Source organism: Eleutherodactylus coqui, chromosome 2 (assembly GCF_035609145.1).
Source record: "Eleutherodactylus coqui strain aEleCoq1 chromosome 2, aEleCoq1.hap1, whole genome shotgun sequence".
Lineage (NCBI taxonomy): Eukaryota > Metazoa > Chordata > Amphibia > Anura > Eleutherodactylidae > Eleutherodactylus > Eleutherodactylus coqui.
The window spans coordinates 324,642,204-324,664,360 of record NC_089838.1 but is presented as its reverse complement, the minus strand read 5'-3'; the positions used below and the strand labels follow the sequence as shown (position 1 = coordinate 324,664,360).

Sequence of the window (22,157 nt, the reverse complement as noted above, 5' to 3'; positions counted from 1 at the left end):
AGAAGCCCTTTTTTAACAATTGACACTACGATATGAAAAAAACTTAAATCAATAAGATAAACCGCTTGATTTCTATCAATGCTTTTTCCCAACGCTCTTAAAATCTTAGTTTTCATTGTCCGAACCTTATCTTTATAGAGATAATAGTCTCCATTGAAAATGTGTATGTGTCAAAGCTTTCGAATGTCCTTTTAATTTAGAGCGAATGCAATTATTTCTCTGACTTCTCTTTAAGGTGTATAAAAGATTCCGCTGTGAACAGGATTTGAACCTGTGCGGGGAAACCCCATTGGATTTCAAGTCCAACGCCTTAACCACTCGGCCATCACAGCTGCATTTCCACCTGTTTGTTGGATTTTTTGGGGAAACAGCAGGTTTGGGGGTTTGACATGAAAAAAGTTCAAATCAGTAGGTTAAACTGCTTGATTTCTTTCAAAGCTTTTTTCCCCACATTCTTAAAACTTTAGTTTTCATTGGCTAGACCTTACCTTTATGGAGATTATAGTCTCCATTGTGAATGTGTGTGTGGTAGAGGTTTGGAATCTCTTTTAAATTTAGAGCAATTATTTCTCTGAAAGGACTTCTCTTCTCTCAGAGCGTATAAAACATTCCGCTGTGAACAGGATTTGAACCTATGCGGGGAGACCCCATTGGATTTCGAGTCCAACGCCTTAACCTCTCGGCCATCACAGCCCATTTTATCTCCACTCATCGGGTGCCTTTTGGATAGTATCGTTGGACAGATTGAAATAAAGCACTGCCCTAAGTGTGTCTAGCCCTTTTTTGCCACACAAAGTCATGAGAAAGTCCTCTTGCGTATGAGTGTTGACTTACAGACAGAGACAGTTGTGATGTAAGGTTCATGAGAAGGAAGACGGTTTTGGAAAACTAATGAGGTGTGTTTTGGAGAATACAGTTGAGCGACGTCTCTGAACTCAGGAGTAGCCCAAACTGTGTCTTAACTTTTTCTTCAACACACGGTCATGAGATAGGCCTCTTGCTTAAGGTATCGTTTTACAGACAGAGACAGGTGTGGTGTGAGGTTCATGAGAAGAAGTAAGGCTTTGGGAAGTAAGGAGAAGCCCTTTTTTAACAATTGACACTACGATATGAAAAAAACTTAAATCAATAAGATAAACCGCTTGATTTCTATCAATGCTTTTTCCCAACGCTCTTAAAATCTTAGTTTTCATTGTCCGAACCTTATCTTTATAGAGATAATAGTCTCCATTGAAAATGTGTATGTGTCAAAGCTTTCGAATGTCCTTTTAATTTAGAGCGAATGCAATTATTTCTCTGACTTCTCTTTAAGGTGTATAAAAGATTCCGCTGTGAACAGGATTTGAACCTGTGCGGGGAAACCCCATTGGATTTCAAGTCCAACGCCTTAACCACTCGGCCATCACAGCTGCATTTCCACCTGTTTGTTGGATTTTTTGGGGAAACAGCAGGTTTGGGGGTTTGACATGAAAAAAGTTCAAATCAGTAGGTTAAACTGCTTGATTTCTTTCAAAGCTTTTTTCCCCACATTCTTAAAACTTTAGTTTTCATTGGCTAGACCTTACCTTTATGGAGATTATAGTCTCCATTGTGAATGTGTGTGTGGTAGAGGTTTGGAATCTCTTTTAAATTTAGAGCAATTATTTCTCTGAAAGGACTTCTCTTCTCTCAGAGCGTATAAAACATTCCGCTGTGAACAGGATTTGAACCTATGCGGGGAGACCCCATTGGATTTCGAGTCCAACGCCTTAACCTCTCGGCCATCACAGCCCATTTTATCTCCACTCATCGGGTGCCTTTTGGATAGTATCGTTGGACAGATTGAAATAAAGCACTGCCCTAAGTGTGTCTAGCCCTTTTTTGCCACACAAAGTCATGAGAAAGTCCTCTTGCGTATGAGTGTTGACTTACAGACAGAGACAGGTGTGATGTAAGGTTCATGAGAAGGAAGACGGTTTTGGAAAACTAATGAGGTGTGTTTTGGAGAATACAGTTGAGCGACGTCTCTGAACTCAGGAGTAGCCCTAACTGTGTCTTAACTTTTTCTTCAACACACGGTCATGAGATAGGCCTCTTGCTTAAGGTATTGTTTTACAGACAGAGACAGGTGTGGTGTGAGGTTCATGAGAAGAAGTAAGGCTTTGGGAAGTAAGCAGAAGCCCTTTTTTAACAATTGACACTACGATATGAAAAAAACTTAAATCAATAAGATAAACCGCTTGATTTCTATCAATGCTTTTTCCCAACGCTCTTAAAATCTTAGTTTTCATTGTCCGAACCTTATCTTTATAGAGATAATAGTCTCCATTGAAAATGTGTATGTGTCAAAGCTTTCGAATGTCCTTTTAATTTAGAGTGAATGCAATTATTTCTCTGACTTCTCTTTAAGGCGTATAAAAGATTCCGCTGTGAACAGGATTTGAACCTGTGCGGGGAAACCCCATTGGATTTCAAGTCCAACGCCTTAACCACTCGGCCATCACAGCTGCATTTCCACCTGTTTGTTGGATTTTTTGGGGAAACAGCAGGTTTGGGGGTTTGACATGAAAAAAGTTCAAATCAGTAGGTTAAACTGCTTGATTTCTTTCAAAGCTTTTTTCCCCACATTCTTAAAACTTTAGTTTTCATTGGCTAGACCTTACCTTTATGGAGATTATAGTCTCCATTGTGAATGTGTGTGTGGTAGAGGTTTGGAATCTCTTTTAAATTTAGAGCAATTATTTCTCTGAAAGGACTTCTCTTCTCTCAGAGCGTATAAAACATTCCGCTGTGAACAGGATTTGAACCTATGCGGGGAGACCCCATTGGATTTTGAGTCCAACGCCTTAACCTCTCGGCCATCACAGCCCATTTTATCTCCTCTCATCGGGTGCCTTTTGGATAGTATCGTTGGACAGATTGAAATAAAGCACTGCCCTAAGTGTGTCTAGCCCTTTTTTGCCACACAAAGTCATGAGAAAGTCCTCTTGCGTATGAGTGTTGACTTACAGACAGAGACAGTTGTGATGTAAGGTTCATGAGAAGGAAGACGGTTTTGGAAAACTAATGAGGTGTGTTTTGGAGAATACAGTTGAGCGACGTCTCTGAACTCAGGAGTAGCCCAAACTGTGTCTTAACTTTTTCTTCAACACACGGTCATGAGATAGGCCTCTTGCTTAAGGTATTGTTTTACAGACAGAGACAGGTGTGGTGTGAGGTTCATGAGAAGAAGTAAGGCTTTGGGAAGTAAGGAGAAGCACTTTTTTAACAATTGACACTACGATATGAAAAAAACTTAAATCAATAAGATAAACCGCTTGATTTCTATCAATGCTTTTTCCCAACGCTCTTAAAATCTTAGTTTTCATTGTCCGAACCTTATCTTTATAGAGATAATAGTCTCCATTGAAAATGTGTATGTGTCAAAGCTTTCGAATGTCCTTTTAATTTAGAGCGAATGCAATTATTTCTCTGACTTCTCTTTAAGGTGTATAAAAGATTCCGCTGTGAACAGGATTTGGACCTATGCGGGGAAACCCCATTGGATTTCAAGTCCAACGCCTTAACCACTCGGCCATCACAGCTGCATTTCCACCTGTTTGTTGGATTTTTTGGGGAAACAGCAGGTTTGGGGGTTTGACATGAAAAAAGTTCAAATCAGTAGGTTAAACTGCTTGATTTCTTTCAAAGCTTTTTTCCCCACATTCTTAAAACTTTAGTTTTCATTGGCTAGACCTTACCTTTATGGAGATTATAGTCTCCATTGTGAATGTGTGTGTGGTAGAGGTTTGGAATCTCTTTTAAATTTAGAGCAATTATTTCTCTGAAAGGACTTCTCTTCTCTCAGAGCGTATAAAACATTCCGCTGTGAACAGGATTTGAACCTATGCGGGGAGACCCCATTGGATTTCGAGTCCAACGCCTTAACCTCTCGGCCATCACAGCCCATTTTATCTCCACTCATCGGGTGCCTTTTGGATAGTATCGTTGGACAGATTGAAATAAAGCACTGCCCTAAGTGTGTCTAGCCCTTTTTTGCCACACAAAGTCATGAGAAAGTCCTCTTGCGTATGAGTGTTGACTTACAGACAGAGACAGGTGTGATGTAAGGTTCATGAGAAGGTAGACGGTTTTGGAAAACTAATGAGGTGTGTTTTGGAGAATACAGTTGAGCGACGTCTCTGAACTCAGGAGTAGCCCTAACTGTGTCTTAACTTTTTCTTCAACACACGGTCATGAGATAGGCCTCTTGCTTAAGGTATTGTTTTACAGACAGAGACAGGTGTGGTGTGAGGTTCATGAGAAGAAGTAAGGCTTTGGGAAGTAAGGAGAAGCCCTTTTTTAACAATTGACACTACGATATGAAAAAAACTTAAATCAATAAGATAAACCGCTTGATTTCTATCAATGCTTTTTCCCAACGCTCTTAAAATCTTAGTTTTCATTGTCCGAACCTTATCTTTATAGAGATAATAGTCTCCATTGAAAATGTGTATGTGTCAAAGCTTTCGAATGTCCTTTTAATTTAGAGTGAATGCAATTATTTCTCTGACTTCTCTTTAAGGCGTATAAAAGATTCCGCTGTGAACAGGATTTGAACCTGTGCGGGGAAACCCCATTGGATTTCAAGTCCAACGCCTTAACCACTCGGCCATCACAGCTGCATTTCCACCTGTTTGTTGGATTTTTTGGGGAAACAGCAGGTTTGGGGGTTTGACATGAAAAAAGTTCAAATCAGTAGGTTAAACTGCTTGATTTCTTTCAAAGCTTTTTTCCCCACATTCTTAAAACTTTAGTTTTCATTGGCTAGACCTTACCTTTATGGAGATTATAGTCTCCATTGTGAATGTGTGTGTGGTAGAGGTTTGGAATCTCTTTTAAATTTAGAGCAATTATTTCTCTGAAAGGACTTCTCTTCTCTCAGAGCGTATAAAACATTCCGCTGTGAACAGGATTTGAACCTATGCGGGAAGACCCCATTGGATTTCGAGTCCAACGCCTTAACCTCTCGGCCATCACAGCCCATTTTATCTCCACTCATCGGGTGCCTTTTGGATAGTATCGTTGGACAGATTGAAATAAAGCACTGCCCTAAGTGTGTCTAGCCCTTTTTTGCCACACAAAGTCATGAGAAAGTCCTCTTGCGTATGAGTGTTGACTTACAGACAGAGACAGGTGTGATGTAAGGTTCATGAGAAGGAAGACGGTTTTGGAAAACTAATGAGGTGTGTTTTGGAGAATACAGTTGAGCGACGTCTCTGAACTCAGGAGTAGCCCTAACTGTGTCTTAACTTTTTCTTCAACACACGGTCATGAGATAGGCCTCTTGCTTAAGGTATTGTTTTACAGACAGAGACAGGTGTGGTGTGAGGTTCATGAGAAGAAGTAAGGCTTTGGGAAGTAAGGAGAAGCCCTTTTTTAACAATTGACACTACGATATGAAAAAAACTTAAATCAATAAGATAAACCGCTTGATTTCTATCAATGCTTTTTCCCAACGCTCTTAAAATCTTAGTTTTCATTGTCCGAACCTTATCTTTATAGAGATAATAGTCTCCATTGAAAATGTGTATGTGTCAAAGCTTTCGAATGTCCTTTTAATTTAGAGTGAATGCAATTATTTCTCTGACTTCTCTTTAAGGCGTATAAAAGATTCCGCTGTGAACAGGATTTGAACCTGTGCGGGGAAACCCCATTGGATTTCAAGTCCAACGCCTTAACCACTCGGCCATCACAGCTGCATTTCCACCTGTTTGTTGGATTTTTTGGGGAAACAGCAGGTTTGGGGGTTTGACATGAAAAAAGTTCAAATCAGTAGGTTAAACTGCTTGATTTCTTTCAAAGCTTTTTTCCCCACATTCTTAAAACTTTAGTTTTCATTGGCTAGACCTTACCTTTATGGAGATTATAGTCTCCATTGTGAATGTGTGTGTGGTAGAGGTTTGGAATCTCTTTTAAATTTAGAGCAATTATTTCTCTGAAAGGACTTCTCTTCTCTCAGAGCGTATAAAACATTCCGCTGTGAACAGGATTTGAACCTATGCGGGGAGACCCCATTGGATTTTGAGTCCAACGCCTTAACCTCTCGGCCATCACAGCCCATTTTATCTCCTCTCATCGGGTGCCTTTTGGATAGTATCGTTGGACAGATTGAAATAAAGCACTGCCCTAAGTGTGTCTAGCCCTTTTTTGCCACACAAAGTCATGAGAAAGTCCTCTTGCGTATGAGTGTTGACTTACAGACAGAGACAGTTGTGATGTAAGGTTCATGAGAAGGAAGACGGTTTTGGAAAACTAATGAGGTGTGTTTTGGAGAATACAGTTGAGCGACGTCTCTGAACTCAGGAGTAGCCCAAACTGTGTCTTAACTTTTTCTTCAACACACGGTCATGAGATAGGCCTCTTGCTTAAGGTATTGTTTTACAGACAGAGACAGGTGTGGTGTGAGGTTCATGAGAAGAAGTAAGGCTTTGGGAAGTAAGGAGAAGCCCTTTTTTAACAATTGACACTACGATATGAAAAAAACTTAAATCAATAAGATAAACCGCTTGATTTCTATCAATGCTTTTTCCCAACGCTCTTAAAATCTTAGTTTTCATTGTCCGAACCTTATCTTTATAGAGATAATAGTCTCCATTGAAAATGTGTATGTGTCAAAGCTTTCGAATGTCCTTTTAATTTAGAGCGAATGCAATTATTTCTCTGACTTCTCTTTAAGGTGTATAAAAGATTCCGCTGTGAACAGGATTTGGACCTATGCGGGGAAACCCCATTGGATTTCAAGTCCAACGCCTTAACCACTCGGCCATCACAGCTGCATTTCCACCTGTTTGTTGGATTTTTTGGGGAAACAGCAGGTTTGGGGGTTTGACATGAAAAAAGTTCAAATCAGTAGGTTAAACTGCTTGATTTCTTTCAAAGCTTTTTTCCCCACATTCTTAAAACTTTAGTTTTCATTGGCTAGACCTTACCTTTATGGAGATTATAGTCTCCATTGTGAATGTGTGTGTGGTAGAGGTTTGGAATCTCTTTTAAATTTAGAGCAATTATTTCTCTGAAAGGACTTCTCTTCTCTCAGAGCGTATAAAACATTCCGCTGTGAACAGGATTTGAACCTATGCGGGGAGACCCCATTGGATTTCGAGTCCAACGCCTTAACCTCTCGGCCATCACAGCCCATTTTATCTCCACTCATCGGGTGCCTTTTGGATAGTATCGTTGGACAGATTGAAATAAAGCACTGCCCTAAGTATGTCTAGCCCTTTTTTGCCACACAAAGTCATGAGAAAGTCCTCTTGCGTATGAGTGTTGACTTACAGACAGAGACAGGTGTGATGTAAGGTTCATGAGAAGAAAGACGGTTTTGGAAAACTAATGAGGTGTGTTTTGGAGAATACAGTTGAGTGACGTCTCTGAACTCAGGAGTAGCCCTAACTGTGTCTTAACTTTCTCTTCAACACACGGTCATGAGATAGGCCTCTTGCTTAAGGTATCGTTTTACAGACAGAGACAGGTGTGGTGTGAGGTTCATGAGAAGAAGTAAGGCTTTGGGAAGTAAGGAGAAGCCCTTTTTTAACAATTGACACTACGATATGAAAAAAACTTAAATCAATAAGATAAACCGCTTGATTTCTATCAATGCTTTTTCCCAACGCTCTTAAAATCTTAGTTTTCATTGTCCGAACCTTATCTTTATAGAGACAATAGTCTCCATTGAAAATGTGTATGTGTCAAAGCTTTCGAATGTCCTTTTAATTTAGAGCGAATGCAATTATTTCTCTGACTTCTCTTTAAGGTGTATAAAAGATTCCGCTGTGAACAGGATTTGAACCTGTGCGGGGAAACCCCATTGGATTTCAAGTCCAACGCCTTAACCACTCGGCCATCACAGCTGCATTTCCACCTGTTTGTTGGATTTTTTGGGGAAACAGCAGGTTTGGGGGTTTGACATGAAAAAAGTTCAAATCAGTAGGTTAAACTGCTTGATTTCTTTCAAAGCTTTTTTCCCCACATTCTTAAAACTTTAGTTTTCATTGGCTAGACCTTACCTTTATGGAGATTATAGTCTCCATTGTGAATGTGTGTGTGGTAGAGGTTTGGAATCTCTTTTAAATTTAGAGCAATTATTTCTCTGAAAGGACTTCTCTTCTCTCAGAGCGTATAAAACATTCCGCTGTGAACAGGATTTGAACCTATGCGGGGAGACCCCATTGGATTTCGAGTCCAACGCCTTAACCTCTCGGCCATCACAGCCCATTTTATCTCCACTCATCGGGTGCCTTTTGGATAGTATCGTTGGACAGATTGAAATAAAGCACTGCCCTAAGTATGTCTAGCCCTTTTTTGCCACACAAAGTCATGAGAAAGTCCTCTTGCGTATGAGTGTTGACTTACAGACAGAGACAGGTGTGATGTAAGGTTCATGAGAAGAAAGACGGTTTTGGAAAACTAATGAGGTGTGTTTTGGAGAATACAGTTGAGCGACGTCTCTGAACTCAGGAGTAGCCCTAACTGTGTCTTAACTTTCTCTTCAACACACGGTCATGAGATAGGCCTCTTGCTTAAGGTATCGTTTTACAGACAGAGACAGGTGTGGTGTGAGGTTCATGAGAAGAAGTAAGGCTTTGGGAAGTAAGGAGAAGCCCTTTTTTAACAATTGACACTACGATATGAAAAAAACTTAAATCAATAAGATAAACCGCTTGATTTCTATCAATGCTTTTTCCCAACGCTCTTAAAATCTTAGTTTTCATTGTCCGAACCTTATCTTTATAGAGATAATAGTCTCCATTGAAAATGTGTATGTGTCAAAGCTTTCGAATGTCCTTTTAATTTAGAGCGAATGCAATTATTTCTCTGACTTCTCTTTAAGGTGTATAAAAGATTCCGCTGTGAACAGGATTTGAACCTGTGCGGGGAAACCCCATTGGATTTCAAGTCCAACGCCTTAACCACTCGGCCATCACAGCTGCATTTCCACCTGTTTGTTGGATTTTTTGGGGAAACAGCAGGTTTGGGGGTTTGACATGAAAAAAGTTCAAATCAGTAGGTTAAACTGCTTGATTTCTTTCAAAGCTTTTTTCCCCACATTCTTAAAACTTTAGTTTTCATTGGCTAGACCTTACCTTTATGGAGATTATAGTCTCCATTGTGAATGTGTGTGTGGTAGAGGTTTGGAATCTCTTTTAAATTTAGAGCAATTATTTCTCTGAAAGGACTTCTCTTCTCTCAGAGCGTATAAAACATTCCGCTGTGAACAGGATTTGAACCTATGCGGGGAGACCCCATTGGATTTCGAGTCCAACGCCTTAACCTCTCGGCCATCACAGCCCATTTTATCTCCACTCATCGGGTGCCTTTTGGATAGTATCGTTGGACAGATTGAAATAAAGCACTGCCCTAAGTGTGTCTAGCCCTTTTTTGCCACACAAAGTCATGAGAAAGTCCTCTTGCGTATGAGTGTTGACTTACAGACAGAGACAGGTGTGATGTAAGGTTCATGAGAAGGAAGACGGTTTTGGAAAACTAATGAGGTGTGTTTTGGAGAATACAGTTGAGCGACGTCTCTGAACTCAGGAGTAGCCCTAACTGTGTCTTAACTTTTTCTTCAACACACGGTCATGAGATAGGCCTCTTGCTTAAGGTATTGTTTTACAGACAGAGACAGGTGTGGTGTGAGGTTCATGAGAAGAAGTAAGGCTTTGGGAAGTAAGGAGAAGCCCTTTTTTAACAATTGACACTACGATATGAAAAAAACTTAAATCAATAAGATAAACCGCTTGATTTCTATCAATGCTTTTTCCCAACGCTCTTAAAATCTTAGTTTTCATTGTCCGAACCTTATCTTTATAGAGATAATAGTCTCCATTGAAAATGTGTATGTGTCAAAGCTTTCGAATGTCCTTTTAATTTAGAGTGAATGCAATTATTTCTCTGACTTCTCTTTAAGGCGTATAAAAGATTCCGCTGTGAACAGGATTTGAACCTGTGCGGGGAAACCCCATTGGATTTCAAGTCCAACGCCTTAACCACTCGGCCATCACAGCTGCATTTCCACCTGTTTGTTGGATTTTTTGGGGAAACAGCAGGTTTGGGGGTTTGACATGAAAAAAGTTCAAATCAGTAGGTTAAACTGCTTGATTTCTTTCAAAGCTTTTTTCCCCACATTCTTAAAACTTTAGTTTTCATTGGCTAGACCTTACCTTTATGGAGATTATAGTCTCCATTGTGAATGTGTGTGTGGTAGAGGTTTGGAATCTCTTTTAAATTTAGAGCAATTATTTCTCTGAAAGGACTTCTCTTCTCTCAGAGCGTATAAAACATTCCGCTGTGAACAGGATTTGAACCTATGCGGGGAGACCCCATTGGATTTTGAGTCCAACGCCTTAACCTCTCGGCCATCACAGCCCATTTTATCTCCTCTCATCGGGTGCCTTTTGGATAGTATCGTTGGACAGATTGAAATAAAGCACTGCCCTAAGTGTGTCTAGCCCTTTTTTGCCACACAAAGTCATGAGAAAGTCCTCTTGCGTATGAGTGTTGACTTACAGACAGAGACAGTTGTGATGTAAGGTTCATGAGAAGGAAGACGGTTTTGGAAAACTAATGAGGTGTGTTTTGGAGAATACAGTTGAGCGACGTCTCTGAACTCAGGAGTAGCCCAAACTGTGTCTTAACTTTTTCTTCAACACACGGTCATGAGATAGGCCTCTTGCTTAAGGTATTGTTTTACAGACAGAGACAGGTGTGGTGTGAGGTTCATGAGAAGAAGTAAGGCTTTGGGAAGTAAGGAGAAGCACTTTTTTAACAATTGACACTACGATATGAAAAAAACTTAAATCAATAAGATAAACCGCTTGATTTCTATCAATGCTTTTTCCCAACGCTCTTAAAATCTTAGTTTTCATTGTCCGAACCTTATCTTTATAGAGATAATAGTCTCCATTGAAAATGTGTATGTGTCAAAGCTTTCGAATGTCCTTTTAATTTAGAGCGAATGCAATTATTTCTCTGACTTCTCTTTAAGGTGTATAAAAGATTCCGCTGTGAACAGGATTTGGACCTATGCGGGGAAACCCCATTGGATTTCAAGTCCAACGCCTTAACCACTCGGCCATCACAGCTGCATTTCCACCTGTTTGTTGGATTTTTTGGGGAAACAGCAGGTTTGGGGGTTTGACATGAAAAAAGTTCAAATCAGTAGGTTAAACTGCTTGATTTCTTTCAAAGCTTTTTTCCCCACATTCTTAAAACTTTAGTTTTCATTGGCTAGACCTTACCTTTATGGAGATTATAGTCTCCATTGTGAATGTGTGTGTGGTAGAGGTTTGGAATCTCTTTTAAATTTAGAGCAATTATTTCTCTGAAAGGACTTCTCTTCTCTCAGAGCGTATAAAACATTCCGCTGTGAACAGGATTTGAACCTATGCGGGGAGACCCCATTGGATTTCGAGTCCAACGCCTTAACCTCTCGGCCATCACAGCCCATTTTATCTCCACTCATCGGGTGCCTTTTGGATAGTATCGTTGGACAGATTGAAATAAAGCACTGCCCTAAGTGTGTCTAGCCCTTTTTTGCCACACAAAGTCATGAGAAAGTCCTCTTGCGTATGAGTGTTGACTTACAGACAGAGACAGGTGTGATGTAAGGTTCATGAGAAGGTAGACGGTTTTGGAAAACTAATGAGGTGTGTTTTGGAGAATACAGTTGAGCGACGTCTCTGAACTCAGGAGTAGCCCTAACTGTGTCTTAACTTTTTCTTCAACACACGGTCATGAGATAGGCCTCTTGCTTAAGGTATTGTTTTACAGACAGAGACAGGTGTGGTGTGAGGTTCATGAGAAGAAGTAAGGCTTTGGGAAGTAAGGAGAAGCCCTTTTTTAACAATTGACACTACGATATGAAAAAAACTTAAATCAATAAGATAAACCGCTTGATTTCTATCAATGCTTTTTCCCAACGCTCTTAAAATCTTAGTTTTCATTGTCCGAACCTTATCTTTATAGAGATAATAGTCTCCATTGAAAATGTGTATGTGTCAAAGCTTTCGAATGTCCTTTTAATTTAGAGTGAATGCAATTATTTCTCTGACTTCTCTTTAAGGCGTATAAAAGATTCCGCTGTGAACAGGATTTGAACCTGTGCGGGGAAACCCCATTGGATTTCAAGTCCAACGCCTTAACCACTCGGCCATCACAGCTGCATTTCCACCTGTTTGTTGGATTTTTTGGGGAAACAGCAGGTTTGGGGGTTTGACATGAAAAAAGTTCAAATCAGTAGGTTAAACTGCTTGATTTCTTTCAAAGCTTTTTTCCCCACATTCTTAAAACTTTAGTTTTCATTGGCTAGACCTTACCTTTATGGAGATTATAGTCTCCATTGTGAATGTGTGTGTGGTAGAGGTTTGGAATCTCTTTTAAATTTAGAGCAATTATTTCTCTGAAAGGACTTCTCTTCTCTCAGAGCGTATAAAACATTCCGCTGTGAACAGGATTTGAACCTATGCGGGGAGACCCCATTGGATTTTGAGTCCAACGCCTTAACCTCTCGGCCATCACAGCCCATTTTATCTCCTCTCATCGGGTGCCTTTTGGATAGTATCGTTGGACAGATTGAAATAAAGCACTGCCCTAAGTGTGTCTAGCCCTTTTTTGCCACACAAAGTCATGAGAAAGTCCTCTTGCGTATGAGTGTTGACTTACAGACAGAGACAGTTGTGATGTAAGGTTCATGAGAAGGAAGACGGTTTTGGAAAACTAATGAGGTGTGTTTTGGAGAATACAGTTGAGCGACGTCTCTGAACTCAGGAGTAGCCCAAACTGTGTCTTAACTTTTTCTTCAACACACGGTCATGAGATAGGCCTCTTGCTTAAGGTATTGTTTTACAGACAGAGACAGGTGTGGTGTGAGGTTCATGAGAAGAAGTAAGGCTTTGGGAAGTAAGGAGAAGCACTTTTTTAACAATTGACACTACGATATGAAAAAAACTTAAATCAATAAGATAAACCGCTTGATTTCTATCAATGCTTTTTCCCAACGCTCTTAAAATCTTAGTTTTCATTGTCCGAACCTTATCTTTATAGAGATAATAGTCTCCATTGAAAATGTGTATGTGTCAAAGCTTTCGAATGTCCTTTTAATTTAGAGCGAATGCAATTATTTCTCTGACTTCTCTTTAAGGTGTATAAAAGATTCCGCTGTGAACAGGATTTGGACCTATGCGGGGAAACCCCATTGGATTTCAAGTCCAACGCCTTAACCACTCGGCCATCACAGCTGCATTTCCACCTGTTTGTTGGATTTTTTGGGGAAACAGCAGGTTTGGGGGTTTGACATGAAAAAAGTTCAAATCAGTAGGTTAAACTGCTTGATTTCTTTCAAAGCTTTTTTCCCCACATTCTTAAAACTTTAGTTTTCATTGGCTAGACCTTACCTTTATGGAGATTATAGTCTCCATTGTGAATGTGTGTGTGGTAGAGGTTTGGAATCTCTTTTAAATTTAGAGCAATTATTTCTCTGAAAGGACTTCTCTTCTCTCAGAGCGTATAAAACATTCCGCTGTGAACAGGATTTGAACCTATGCGGGGAGACCCCATTGGATTTCGAGTCCAACGCCTTAACCTCTCGGCCATCACAGCCCATTTTATCTCCACTCATCGGGTGCCTTTTGGATAGTATCGTTGGACAGATTGAAATAAAGCACTGCCCTAAGTGTGTCTAGCCCTTTTTTGCCACACAAAGTCATGAGAAAGTCCTCTTGCGTATGAGTGTTGACTTACAGACAGAGACAGGTGTGATGTAAGGTTCATGAGAAGGTAGACGGTTTTGGAAAACTAATGAGGTGTGTTTTGGAGAATACAGTTGAGCGACGTCTCTGAACTCAGGAGTAGCCCTAACTGTGTCTTAACTTTTTCTTCAACACACGGTCATGAGATAGGCCTCTTGCTTAAGGTATTGTTTTACAGACAGAGACAGGTGTGGTGTGAGGTTCATGAGAAGAAGTAAGGCTTTGGGAAGTAAGGAGAAGCCCTTTTTTAACAATTGACACTACGATATGAAAAAAACTTAAATCAATAAGATAAACCGCTTGATTTCTATCAATGCTTTTTCCCAACGCTCTTAAAATCTTAGTTTTCATTGTCCGAACCTTATCTTTATAGAGATAATAGTCTCCATTGAAAATGTGTATGTGTCAAAGCTTTCGAATGTCCTTTTAATTTAGAGTGAATGCAATTATTTCTCTGACTTCTCTTTAAGGCGTATAAAAGATTCCGCTGTGAACAGGATTTGAACCTGTGCGGGGAAACCCCATTGGATTTCAAGTCCAACGCCTTAACCACTCGGCCATCACAGCTGCATTTCCACCTGTTTGTTGGATTTTTTGGGGAAACAGCAGGTTTGGGGGTTTGACATGAAAAAAGTTCAAATCAGTAGGTTAAACTGCTTGATTTCTTTCAAAGCTTTTTTCCCCACATTCTTAAAACTTTAGTTTTCATTGGCTAGACCTTACCTTTATGGAGATTATAGTCTCCATTGTGAATGTGTGTGTGGTAGAGGTTTGGAATCTCTTTTAAATTTAGAGCAATTATTTCTCTGAAAGGACTTCTCTTCTCTCAGAGCGTATAAAACATTCCGCTGTGAACAGGATTTGAACCTATGCGGGAAGACCCCATTGGATTTCGAGTCCAACGCCTTAACCTCTCGGCCATCACAGCCCATTTTATCTCCACTCATCGGGTGCCTTTTGGATAGTATCGTTGGACAGATTGAAATAAAGCACTGCCCTAAGTGTGTCTAGCCCTTTTTTGCCACACAAAGTCATGAGAAAGTCCTCTTGCGTATGAGTGTTGACTTACAGACAGAGACAGGTGTGATGTAAGGTTCATGAGAAGGAAGACGGTTTTGGAAAACTAATGAGGTGTGTTTTGGAGAATACAGTTGAGCGACGTCTCTGAACTCAGGAGTAGCCCTAACTGTGTCTTAACTTTTTCTTCAACACACGGTCATGAGATAGGCCTCTTGCTTAAGGTATTGTTTTACAGACAGAGACAGGTGTGGTGTGAGGTTCATGAGAAGAAGTAAGGCTTTGGGAAGTAAGGAGAAGCCCTTTTTTAACAATTGACACTACGATATGAAAAAAACTTAAATCAATAAGATAAACCGCTTGATTTCTATCAATGCTTTTTCCCAACGCTCTTAAAATCTTAGTTTTCATTGTCCGAACCTTATCTTTATAGAGATAATAGTCTCCATTGAAAATGTGTATGTGTCAAAGCTTTCGAATGTCCTTTTAATTTAGAGTGAATGCAATTATTTCTCTGACTTCTCTTTAAGGCGTATAAAAGATTCCGCTGTGAACAGGATTTGAACCTGTGCGGGGAAACCCCATTGGATTTCAAGTCCAACGCCTTAACCACTCGGCCATCACAGCTGCATTTCCACCTGTTTGTTGGATTTTTTGGGGAAACAGCAGGTTTGGGGGTTTGACATGAAAAAAGTTCAAATCAGTAGGTTAAACTGCTTGATTTCTTTCAAAGCTTTTTTCCCCACATTCTTAAAACTTTAGTTTTCATTGGCTAGACCTTACCTTTATGGAGATTATAGTCTCCATTGTGAATGTGTGTGTGGTAGAGGTTTGGAATCTCTTTTAAATTTAGAGCAATTATTTCTCTGAAAGGACTTCTCTTCTCTCAGAGCGTATAAAACATTCCGCTGTGAACAGGATTTGAACCTATGCGGGGAGACCCCATTGGATTTTGAGTCCAACGCCTTAACCTCTCGGCCATCACAGCCCATTTTATCTCCTCTCATCGGGTGCCTTTTGGATAGTATCGTTGGACAGATTGAAATAAAGCACTGCCCTAAGTGTGTCTAGCCCTTTTTTGCCACACAAAGTCATGAGAAAGTCCTCTTGCGTATGAGTGTTGACTTACAGACAGAGACAGTTGTGATGTAAGGTTCATGAGAAGGAAGACGGTTTTGGAAAACTAATGAGGTGTGTTTTGGAGAATACAGTTGAGCGACGTCTCTGAACTCAGGAGTAGCCCAAACTGTGTCTTAACTTTTTCTTCAACACACGGTCATGAGATAGGCCTCTTGCTTAAGGTATTGTTTTACAGACAGAGACAGGTGTGGTGTGAGGTTCATGAGAAGAAGTAAGGCTTTGGGAAGTAAGGAGAAGCCCTTTTTTAACAATTGACACTACGATATGAAAAAAACTTAAATCAATAAGATAAACCGCTTGATTTCTATCAATGCTTTTTCCCAACGCTCTTAAAATCTTAGTTTTCATTGTCCGAACCTTATCTTTATAGAGATAATAGTCTCCATTGAAAATGTGTATGTGTCAAAGCTTTCGAATGTCCTTTTAATTTAGAGCGAATGCAATTATTTCTCTGACTTCTCTTTAAGGTGTATAAAAGATTCCGCTGTGAACAGGATTTGGACCTATGCGGGGAAACCCCATTCGATTTCAAGTCCAACGCCTTAACCACTCGGCCATCACAGCTGCATTTCCACCTGTTTGTTGGATTTTTTGGGGAAACAGCAGGTTTGGGGGTTTGACATGAAAAAAGTTCAAATCAGTAGGTTAAACTGCTTGATTTCTTTCAAAGCTTTTTTCCCCACATTCTTAAAACTTTAGTTTTCATTGGCTAGACCTTACCTTTATGGAGATTATAGTCTCCATTGTGAATGTGTGTGTGGTAGAGGTTTGGAATCTCTTTTAAATTTAGAGCAATTATTTCTCTGAAAGGACTTCTCTTCTCTCAGAGCGTATAAAACATTCTGCTGTGAACAGGATTTGAACCTATGCGGGGAGACCCCATTGGATTTCGAGTCCAACGCCTTAACCTCTCGGCCATCACAGCCCATTTTATCTCCACTCATCGGGTGCCTTTTGGATAGTATCGTTGGACAGATTGAAATAAAGCACTGCCCTAAGTATGTCTAGCCCTTTTTTGCCACACAAAGTCATGAGAAAGTCCTCTTGCGTATGAGTGTTGACTTACAGACAGAGACAGGTGTGATGTAAGGTTCATGAGAAGAAAGACGGTTTTGGAAAACTAATGAGGTGTGTTTTGGAGAATACAGTTGAGCGACGTCTCTGAACTCAGGAGTAGCCCTAACTGTGTCTTAACTTTCTCTTCAACACACGGTCATGAGATAGGCCTCTTGCTTAAGGTATCGTTTTACAGACAGAGACAGGTGTGGTGTGAGGTTCATGAGAAGAAGTAAGGCTTTGGGAAGTAAGGAGAAGCCCTTTTTTAACAATTGACACTACGATATGAAAAAAACTTAAATCAATAAGATAAACCGCTTGATTTCTATCAATGCTTTTTCCCAACGCTCTTAAAATCTTAGTTTTCATTGTCCGAACCTTATCTTTATAGAGATAATAGTCTCCATTGAAAATGTGTATGTGTCAAAGCTTTCGAATGTCCTTTTAATTTAGAGCGAATGCAATTATTTCTCTGACTTCTCTTTAAGGTGTATAAAAGATTCCGCTGTGAACAGGATTTGAACCTGTGCGGGGAAACCCCATTGGATTTCAAGTCCAACGCCTTAACCACTCGGCCATCACAGCTGCATTTCCACCTGTTTGTTGGATTTTTTGGGGAAACAGCAGGTTTGGGGGTTTGACATGAAAAAAGTTCAAATCAGTAGGTTAAACTGCTTGATTTCTTTCAAAGCTTTTTTCCCCACATTCTTAAAACTTTAGTTTTCATTGGCTAGACCTTACCTTTATGGAGATTATAGTCTCCATTGTGAATGTGTGTGTGGTAGAGGTTTGGAATCTCTTTTAAATTTAGAGCAATTATTTCTCTGAAAGGACTTCTCTTCTCTCAGAGCGTATAAAACATTCCGCTGTGAACAGGATTTGAACCTATGCGGGGAGACCCCATTGGATTTCGAGTCCAACGCCTTAACCTCTCGGCCATCACAGCCCATTTTATCTCCACTCATCGGGTGCCTTTTGGATAGTATCGTTGGACAGATTGAAATAAAGCACTGCCCTAAGTGTGTCTAGCCCTTTTTTGCCACACAAAGTCATGAGAAAGTCCTCTTGCGTATGAGTGTTGACTTACAGACAGAGACAGTTGTGATGTAAGGTTCATGAGAAGGAAGACGGTTTTGGAAAACTAATGAGGTGTGTTTTGGAGAATACAGTTGAGCGACGTCTCTGAACTCAGGAGTAGCCCAAACTGTGTCTTAACTTTTTCTTCAACACACGGTCATGAGATAGGCCTCTTGCTTAAGGTATCGTTTTACAGACAGAGACAGGTGTGGTGTGAGGTTCATGAGAAGAAGTAAGGCTTTGGGAAGTAAGGAGAAGCCCTTTTTTAACAATTGACACTACGATATGAAAAAAACTTAAATCAATAAGATAAACCGCTTGATTTCTATCAATGCTTTTTCCCAACGCTCTTAAAATCTTAGTTTTCATTGTCCGAACCTTATCTTTATAGAGATAATAGTCTCCATTGAAAATGTGTATGTGTCAAAGCTTTCGAATGTCCTTTTAATTTAGAGCGAATGCAATTATTTCTCTGACTTCTCTTTAAGGTGTATAAAAGATTCCGCTGTGAACAGGATTTGGACCTATGCGGGGAAACCCCATTGGATTTCAAGTCCAACGCCTTAACCACTCGGCCATCACAGCTGCATTTCCACCTGTTTGTTGGATTTTTTGGGGAAACAGCAGGTTTGGGGGTTTGACATGAAAAAAGTTCAAATCAGTAGGTTAAACTGCTTGATTTCTTTCAAAGCTTTTTTCCCCACATTCTTAAAACTTTAGTTTTCATTGGCTAGACCTTACCTTTATGGAGATTATAGTCTCCATTGTGAATGTGTGTGTGGTAGAGGTTTGGAATCTCTTTTAAATTTAGAGCAATTATTTCTCTGAAAGGACTTCTCTTCTCTCAGAGCGTATAAAACATTCTGCTGTGAACAGGATTTGAACCTATGCGGGGAGACCCCATTGGATTTCGAGTCCAACGCCTTAACCTCTCGGCCATCACAGCCCATTTTATCTCCACTCATCGGGTGCCTTTTGGATAGTATCGTTGGACAGATTGAAATAAAGCACTGCCCTAAGTGTGTCTAGCCCTTTTTTGCCACACAAAGTCATGAGAAAGTCCTCTTGCGTATGAGTGTTGACTTACAGACAGAGACAGTTGTGATGTAAGGTTCATGAGAAGGAAGACGGTTTTGGAAAACTAATGAGGTGTGTTTTGGAGAATACAGTTGAGCGACGTCTCTGAACTCAGGAGTAGCCCAAACTGTGTCTTAACTTTTTCTTCAACACACGGTCATGAGATAGGCCTCTTGCTTAAGGTATCGTTTTACAGACAGAGACAGGTGTGGTGTGAGGTTCATGAGAAGAAGTAAGGCTTTGGGAAGTAAGGAGAAGCCCTTTTTTAACAATTGACACTACGATATGAAAAAAACTTAAATCAATAAGATAAACCGCTTGATTTCTATCAATGCTTTTTCCCAACGCTCTTAAAATCTTAGTTTTCATTGTCCGAACCTTATCTTTATAGAGATAATAGTCTCCATTGAAAATGTGTATGTGTCAAAGCTTTCGAATGTCCTTTTAATTTAGAGCGAATGCAATTATTTCTCTGACTTCTCTTTAAGGTGTATAAAAGATTCCGCTGTGAACAGGATTTGGACCTATGCGGGGAAACCCCATTGGATTTCAAGTCCAACGCCTTAACCACTCGGCCATCACAGCTGCATTTCCACCTGTTTGTTGGATTTTTTGGGGAAACAGCAGGTTTGGGGGTTTGACATGAAAAAAGTTCAAATCAGTAGGTTAAACTGCTTGATTTCTTTCAAAGCTTTTTTCCCCACATTCTTAAAACTTTAGTTTTCATTGGCTAGACCTTACCTTTATGGAGATTATAGTCTCCATTGTGAATGTGTGTGTGGTAGAGGTTTGGAATCTCTTTTAAATTTAGAGCAATTATTTCTCTGAAAGGACTTCTCTTCTCTCAGAGCGTATAAAACATTCTGCTGTGAACAGGATTTGAACCTATGCGGGGAGACCCCATTGGATTTCGAGTCCAACGCCTTAACCTCTCGGCCATCACAGCCCATTTTATCTCCACTCATCGGGTGCCTTTTGGATAGTATCGTTGGACAGATTGAAATAAAGCACTGCCCTAAGTATGTCTAGCCCTTTTTTGCCACACAAAGTCATGAGAAAGTCCTCTTGCGTATGAGTGTTGACTTACAGACAGAGACAGGTGTGATGTAAGGTTCATGAGAAGAAAGACGGTTTTGGAAAACTAATGAGGTGTGTTTTGGAGAATACAGTTGAGCGACGTCTCTGAACTCAGGAGTAGCCCTAACTGTGTCTTAACTTTCTCTTCAACACACGGTCATGAGATAGGCCTCTTGCTTAAGGTATCGTTTTACAGACAGAGACAGGTGTGGTGTGAGGTTCATGAGAAGAAGTAAGGCTTTGGGAAGTAAGGAGAAGCCCTTTTTTAACAATTGACACTACGATATGAAAAAAACTTAAATCAATAAGATAAACCGCTTGATTTCTATCAATGCTTTTTCCCAACGCTCTTAAAATCTTAGTTTTCATTGTCCGAACCTTATCTTTATAGAGATAATAGTCTCCATTGAAAATGTGTATGTGTCAAAGCTTTCGAATGTCCTTTTAATTTAGAGCGAATGCAATTATTTCTCTGACTTCTCTTTAAGGTGTATAAAAGATTCCGCTGTGAACAGGATTTGAACCTGTGCGGGGAAACCCCATTGGATTTCAAGTCCAACGCCTTAACCACTCGGCCATCACAGCTGCATTTCCACCTGTTTGTTGGATTTTTTGGGGAAACAGCAGGTTTGGGGGTTTGACATGAAAAAAGTTCAAATCAGTAGGTTAAACTGCTTGATTTCTTTCAAAGCTTTTTTCCCCACATTCTTAAAACTTTAGTTTTCATTGGCTAGACCTTACCTTTATGGAGATTATAGTCTCCATTGTGAATGTGTGTGTGGTAGAGGTTTGGAATCTCTTTTAAATTTAGAGCAATTATTTCTCTGAAAGGACTTCTCTTCTCTCAGAGCGTATAAAACATTCTGCTGTGAACAGGATTTGAACCTATGCGGGGAGACCCCATTGGATTTCGAGTCCAACGCCTTAACCTCTCGGCCATCACAGCCCATTTTATCTCCACTCATCGGGTGCCTTTTGGATAGTATCGTTGGACAGATTGAAATAAAGCACTGCCCTAAGTATGTCTAGCCCTTTTTTGCCACACAAAGTCATGAGAAAGTCCTCTTGCGTATGAGTGTTGACTTACAGACAGAGACAGGTGTGATGTAAGGTTCATGAGAAGAAAGACGGTTTTGGAAAACTAATGAGGTGTGTTTTGGAGAATACAGTTGAGCGACGTCTCTGAACTCAGGAGTAGCCCTAACTGTGTCTTAACTTTCTCTTCAACACACGGTCATGAGATAGGCCTCTTGCTTAAGGTATCGTTTTACAGACAGAGACAGGTGTGGTGTGAGGTTCATGAGAAGAAGTAAGGCTTTGGGAAGTAAGGAGAAGCCCTTTTTTAACAATTGACACTACGATATGAAAAAAACTTAAATCAATAAGATAAACCGCTTGATTTCTATCAATGCTTTTTCCCAACGCTCTTAAAATCTTAGTTTTCATTGTCCGAACCTTATCTTTATAGAGATAATAGTCTCCATTGAAAATGTGTATGTGTCAAAGCTTTCGAATGTCCTTTTAATTTAGAGCGAATGCAATTATTTCTCTGACTTCTCTTTAAGGTGTATAAAAGATTCCGCTGTGAACAGGATTTGAACCTGTGCGGGGAAACCCCATTGGATTTCAAGTCCAACGCCTTAACCACTCGGCCATCACAGCTGCATTTCCACCTGTTTGTTGGATTTTTTGGGGAAACAGCAGGTTTGGGGGTTTGACATGAAAAAAGTTCAAATCAGTAGGTTAAACTGCTTGATTTCTTTCAAAGCTTTTTTCCCCACATTCTTAAAACTTTAGTTTTCATTGGCTAGACCTTACCTTTATGGAGATTATAGTCTCCATTGTGAATGTGTGTGTGGTAGAGGTTTGGAATCTCTTTTAAATTTAGAGCAATTATTTCTCTGAAAGGACTTCTCTTCTCTCAGAGCGTATAAAACATTCCGCTGT

General features: G+C 40.0%; 42 non-coding genes across 42 annotated transcripts in view; all 42 read right to left on the bottom strand.

The window, feature by feature from the left end:
* Nucleotides 1-250: 250 nt before the first annotated feature.
* On the bottom strand, nt 251-332 carry TRNAS-UGA (transfer RNA serine (anticodon UGA)). The gene has a single exon. It is a non-coding gene; the product is annotated as a tRNA-Ser (tRNA).
* A 279-nt stretch (nt 333-611) lies between these two features.
* On the bottom strand, nt 612-693 carry TRNAS-CGA (transfer RNA serine (anticodon CGA)). Its single transcript has one exon. It is a non-coding gene; the product is annotated as a tRNA-Ser (tRNA).
* Nucleotides 694-1,327: 634 nt separating this feature from the next.
* TRNAS-UGA (transfer RNA serine (anticodon UGA)) lies at nt 1,328-1,409 on the bottom strand. Its single transcript has one exon. It is a non-coding gene; the product is annotated as a tRNA-Ser (tRNA).
* A 279-nt stretch (nt 1,410-1,688) lies between these two features.
* Nucleotides 1,689-1,770, bottom strand: TRNAS-CGA (transfer RNA serine (anticodon CGA)). The gene has a single exon. It is a non-coding gene; the product is annotated as a tRNA-Ser (tRNA).
* Nucleotides 1,771-2,404: 634 nt separating this feature from the next.
* TRNAS-UGA (transfer RNA serine (anticodon UGA)) lies at nt 2,405-2,486 on the bottom strand. Its single transcript has one exon. It is a non-coding gene; the product is annotated as a tRNA-Ser (tRNA).
* A 279-nt stretch (nt 2,487-2,765) lies between these two features.
* TRNAL-CAA (transfer RNA leucine (anticodon CAA)) lies at nt 2,766-2,847 on the bottom strand. Its single transcript has one exon. It is a non-coding gene; the product is annotated as a tRNA-Leu (tRNA).
* A 634-nt stretch (nt 2,848-3,481) lies between these two features.
* On the bottom strand, nt 3,482-3,563 carry TRNAS-UGA (transfer RNA serine (anticodon UGA)). Its single transcript has one exon. It is a non-coding gene; the product is annotated as a tRNA-Ser (tRNA).
* A 279-nt stretch (nt 3,564-3,842) lies between these two features.
* On the bottom strand, nt 3,843-3,924 carry TRNAS-CGA (transfer RNA serine (anticodon CGA)). Its single transcript has one exon. It is a non-coding gene; the product is annotated as a tRNA-Ser (tRNA).
* A 634-nt stretch (nt 3,925-4,558) lies between these two features.
* On the bottom strand, nt 4,559-4,640 carry TRNAS-UGA (transfer RNA serine (anticodon UGA)). Its single transcript has one exon. It is a non-coding gene; the product is annotated as a tRNA-Ser (tRNA).
* A 279-nt stretch (nt 4,641-4,919) lies between these two features.
* TRNAS-CGA (transfer RNA serine (anticodon CGA)) lies at nt 4,920-5,001 on the bottom strand. Its single transcript has one exon. It is a non-coding gene; the product is annotated as a tRNA-Ser (tRNA).
* Nucleotides 5,002-5,635: 634 nt separating this feature from the next.
* On the bottom strand, nt 5,636-5,717 carry TRNAS-UGA (transfer RNA serine (anticodon UGA)). The gene has a single exon. It is a non-coding gene; the product is annotated as a tRNA-Ser (tRNA).
* A 279-nt stretch (nt 5,718-5,996) lies between these two features.
* TRNAL-CAA (transfer RNA leucine (anticodon CAA)) lies at nt 5,997-6,078 on the bottom strand. The gene has a single exon. It is a non-coding gene; the product is annotated as a tRNA-Leu (tRNA).
* A 634-nt stretch (nt 6,079-6,712) lies between these two features.
* On the bottom strand, nt 6,713-6,794 carry TRNAS-UGA (transfer RNA serine (anticodon UGA)). Its single transcript has one exon. It is a non-coding gene; the product is annotated as a tRNA-Ser (tRNA).
* Nucleotides 6,795-7,073: 279 nt separating this feature from the next.
* TRNAS-CGA (transfer RNA serine (anticodon CGA)) lies at nt 7,074-7,155 on the bottom strand. The gene has a single exon. It is a non-coding gene; the product is annotated as a tRNA-Ser (tRNA).
* Nucleotides 7,156-7,789: 634 nt separating this feature from the next.
* Nucleotides 7,790-7,871, bottom strand: TRNAS-UGA (transfer RNA serine (anticodon UGA)). Its single transcript has one exon. It is a non-coding gene; the product is annotated as a tRNA-Ser (tRNA).
* Nucleotides 7,872-8,150: 279 nt separating this feature from the next.
* Nucleotides 8,151-8,232, bottom strand: TRNAS-CGA (transfer RNA serine (anticodon CGA)). Its single transcript has one exon. It is a non-coding gene; the product is annotated as a tRNA-Ser (tRNA).
* Nucleotides 8,233-8,866: 634 nt separating this feature from the next.
* TRNAS-UGA (transfer RNA serine (anticodon UGA)) lies at nt 8,867-8,948 on the bottom strand. Its single transcript has one exon. It is a non-coding gene; the product is annotated as a tRNA-Ser (tRNA).
* Nucleotides 8,949-9,227: 279 nt separating this feature from the next.
* On the bottom strand, nt 9,228-9,309 carry TRNAS-CGA (transfer RNA serine (anticodon CGA)). The gene has a single exon. It is a non-coding gene; the product is annotated as a tRNA-Ser (tRNA).
* Nucleotides 9,310-9,943: 634 nt separating this feature from the next.
* TRNAS-UGA (transfer RNA serine (anticodon UGA)) lies at nt 9,944-10,025 on the bottom strand. Its single transcript has one exon. It is a non-coding gene; the product is annotated as a tRNA-Ser (tRNA).
* A 279-nt stretch (nt 10,026-10,304) lies between these two features.
* TRNAL-CAA (transfer RNA leucine (anticodon CAA)) lies at nt 10,305-10,386 on the bottom strand. The gene has a single exon. It is a non-coding gene; the product is annotated as a tRNA-Leu (tRNA).
* Nucleotides 10,387-11,020: 634 nt separating this feature from the next.
* Nucleotides 11,021-11,102, bottom strand: TRNAS-UGA (transfer RNA serine (anticodon UGA)). Its single transcript has one exon. It is a non-coding gene; the product is annotated as a tRNA-Ser (tRNA).
* Nucleotides 11,103-11,381: 279 nt separating this feature from the next.
* On the bottom strand, nt 11,382-11,463 carry TRNAS-CGA (transfer RNA serine (anticodon CGA)). The gene has a single exon. It is a non-coding gene; the product is annotated as a tRNA-Ser (tRNA).
* Nucleotides 11,464-12,097: 634 nt separating this feature from the next.
* On the bottom strand, nt 12,098-12,179 carry TRNAS-UGA (transfer RNA serine (anticodon UGA)). The gene has a single exon. It is a non-coding gene; the product is annotated as a tRNA-Ser (tRNA).
* A 279-nt stretch (nt 12,180-12,458) lies between these two features.
* Nucleotides 12,459-12,540, bottom strand: TRNAL-CAA (transfer RNA leucine (anticodon CAA)). Its single transcript has one exon. It is a non-coding gene; the product is annotated as a tRNA-Leu (tRNA).
* Nucleotides 12,541-13,174: 634 nt separating this feature from the next.
* Nucleotides 13,175-13,256, bottom strand: TRNAS-UGA (transfer RNA serine (anticodon UGA)). The gene has a single exon. It is a non-coding gene; the product is annotated as a tRNA-Ser (tRNA).
* A 279-nt stretch (nt 13,257-13,535) lies between these two features.
* TRNAS-CGA (transfer RNA serine (anticodon CGA)) lies at nt 13,536-13,617 on the bottom strand. The gene has a single exon. It is a non-coding gene; the product is annotated as a tRNA-Ser (tRNA).
* Nucleotides 13,618-14,251: 634 nt separating this feature from the next.
* TRNAS-UGA (transfer RNA serine (anticodon UGA)) lies at nt 14,252-14,333 on the bottom strand. The gene has a single exon. It is a non-coding gene; the product is annotated as a tRNA-Ser (tRNA).
* A 279-nt stretch (nt 14,334-14,612) lies between these two features.
* Nucleotides 14,613-14,694, bottom strand: TRNAS-CGA (transfer RNA serine (anticodon CGA)). Its single transcript has one exon. It is a non-coding gene; the product is annotated as a tRNA-Ser (tRNA).
* A 634-nt stretch (nt 14,695-15,328) lies between these two features.
* On the bottom strand, nt 15,329-15,410 carry TRNAS-UGA (transfer RNA serine (anticodon UGA)). The gene has a single exon. It is a non-coding gene; the product is annotated as a tRNA-Ser (tRNA).
* Nucleotides 15,411-15,689: 279 nt separating this feature from the next.
* On the bottom strand, nt 15,690-15,771 carry TRNAL-CAA (transfer RNA leucine (anticodon CAA)). The gene has a single exon. It is a non-coding gene; the product is annotated as a tRNA-Leu (tRNA).
* A 634-nt stretch (nt 15,772-16,405) lies between these two features.
* On the bottom strand, nt 16,406-16,487 carry TRNAS-UGA (transfer RNA serine (anticodon UGA)). The gene has a single exon. It is a non-coding gene; the product is annotated as a tRNA-Ser (tRNA).
* Nucleotides 16,488-16,766: 279 nt separating this feature from the next.
* Nucleotides 16,767-16,848, bottom strand: TRNAS-CGA (transfer RNA serine (anticodon CGA)). Its single transcript has one exon. It is a non-coding gene; the product is annotated as a tRNA-Ser (tRNA).
* A 634-nt stretch (nt 16,849-17,482) lies between these two features.
* TRNAS-UGA (transfer RNA serine (anticodon UGA)) lies at nt 17,483-17,564 on the bottom strand. Its single transcript has one exon. It is a non-coding gene; the product is annotated as a tRNA-Ser (tRNA).
* A 279-nt stretch (nt 17,565-17,843) lies between these two features.
* TRNAS-CGA (transfer RNA serine (anticodon CGA)) lies at nt 17,844-17,925 on the bottom strand. The gene has a single exon. It is a non-coding gene; the product is annotated as a tRNA-Ser (tRNA).
* Nucleotides 17,926-18,559: 634 nt separating this feature from the next.
* Nucleotides 18,560-18,641, bottom strand: TRNAS-UGA (transfer RNA serine (anticodon UGA)). The gene has a single exon. It is a non-coding gene; the product is annotated as a tRNA-Ser (tRNA).
* Nucleotides 18,642-18,920: 279 nt separating this feature from the next.
* TRNAS-CGA (transfer RNA serine (anticodon CGA)) lies at nt 18,921-19,002 on the bottom strand. The gene has a single exon. It is a non-coding gene; the product is annotated as a tRNA-Ser (tRNA).
* Nucleotides 19,003-19,636: 634 nt separating this feature from the next.
* On the bottom strand, nt 19,637-19,718 carry TRNAS-UGA (transfer RNA serine (anticodon UGA)). Its single transcript has one exon. It is a non-coding gene; the product is annotated as a tRNA-Ser (tRNA).
* A 279-nt stretch (nt 19,719-19,997) lies between these two features.
* On the bottom strand, nt 19,998-20,079 carry TRNAS-CGA (transfer RNA serine (anticodon CGA)). Its single transcript has one exon. It is a non-coding gene; the product is annotated as a tRNA-Ser (tRNA).
* A 634-nt stretch (nt 20,080-20,713) lies between these two features.
* On the bottom strand, nt 20,714-20,795 carry TRNAS-UGA (transfer RNA serine (anticodon UGA)). Its single transcript has one exon. It is a non-coding gene; the product is annotated as a tRNA-Ser (tRNA).
* Nucleotides 20,796-21,074: 279 nt separating this feature from the next.
* TRNAS-CGA (transfer RNA serine (anticodon CGA)) lies at nt 21,075-21,156 on the bottom strand. Its single transcript has one exon. It is a non-coding gene; the product is annotated as a tRNA-Ser (tRNA).
* A 634-nt stretch (nt 21,157-21,790) lies between these two features.
* TRNAS-UGA (transfer RNA serine (anticodon UGA)) lies at nt 21,791-21,872 on the bottom strand. Its single transcript has one exon. It is a non-coding gene; the product is annotated as a tRNA-Ser (tRNA).
* A 279-nt stretch (nt 21,873-22,151) lies between these two features.
* TRNAS-CGA (transfer RNA serine (anticodon CGA)) overlaps nt 22,152-22,157 on the bottom strand; it is an 82-nt gene continuing 76 nt past the window's right edge. Inside the window, exon 1 of the tRNA in view lies at nt 22,152-22,157. This exon is cut by the window's right edge and continues 76 nt beyond it. This is a non-coding gene — a tRNA (tRNA-Ser).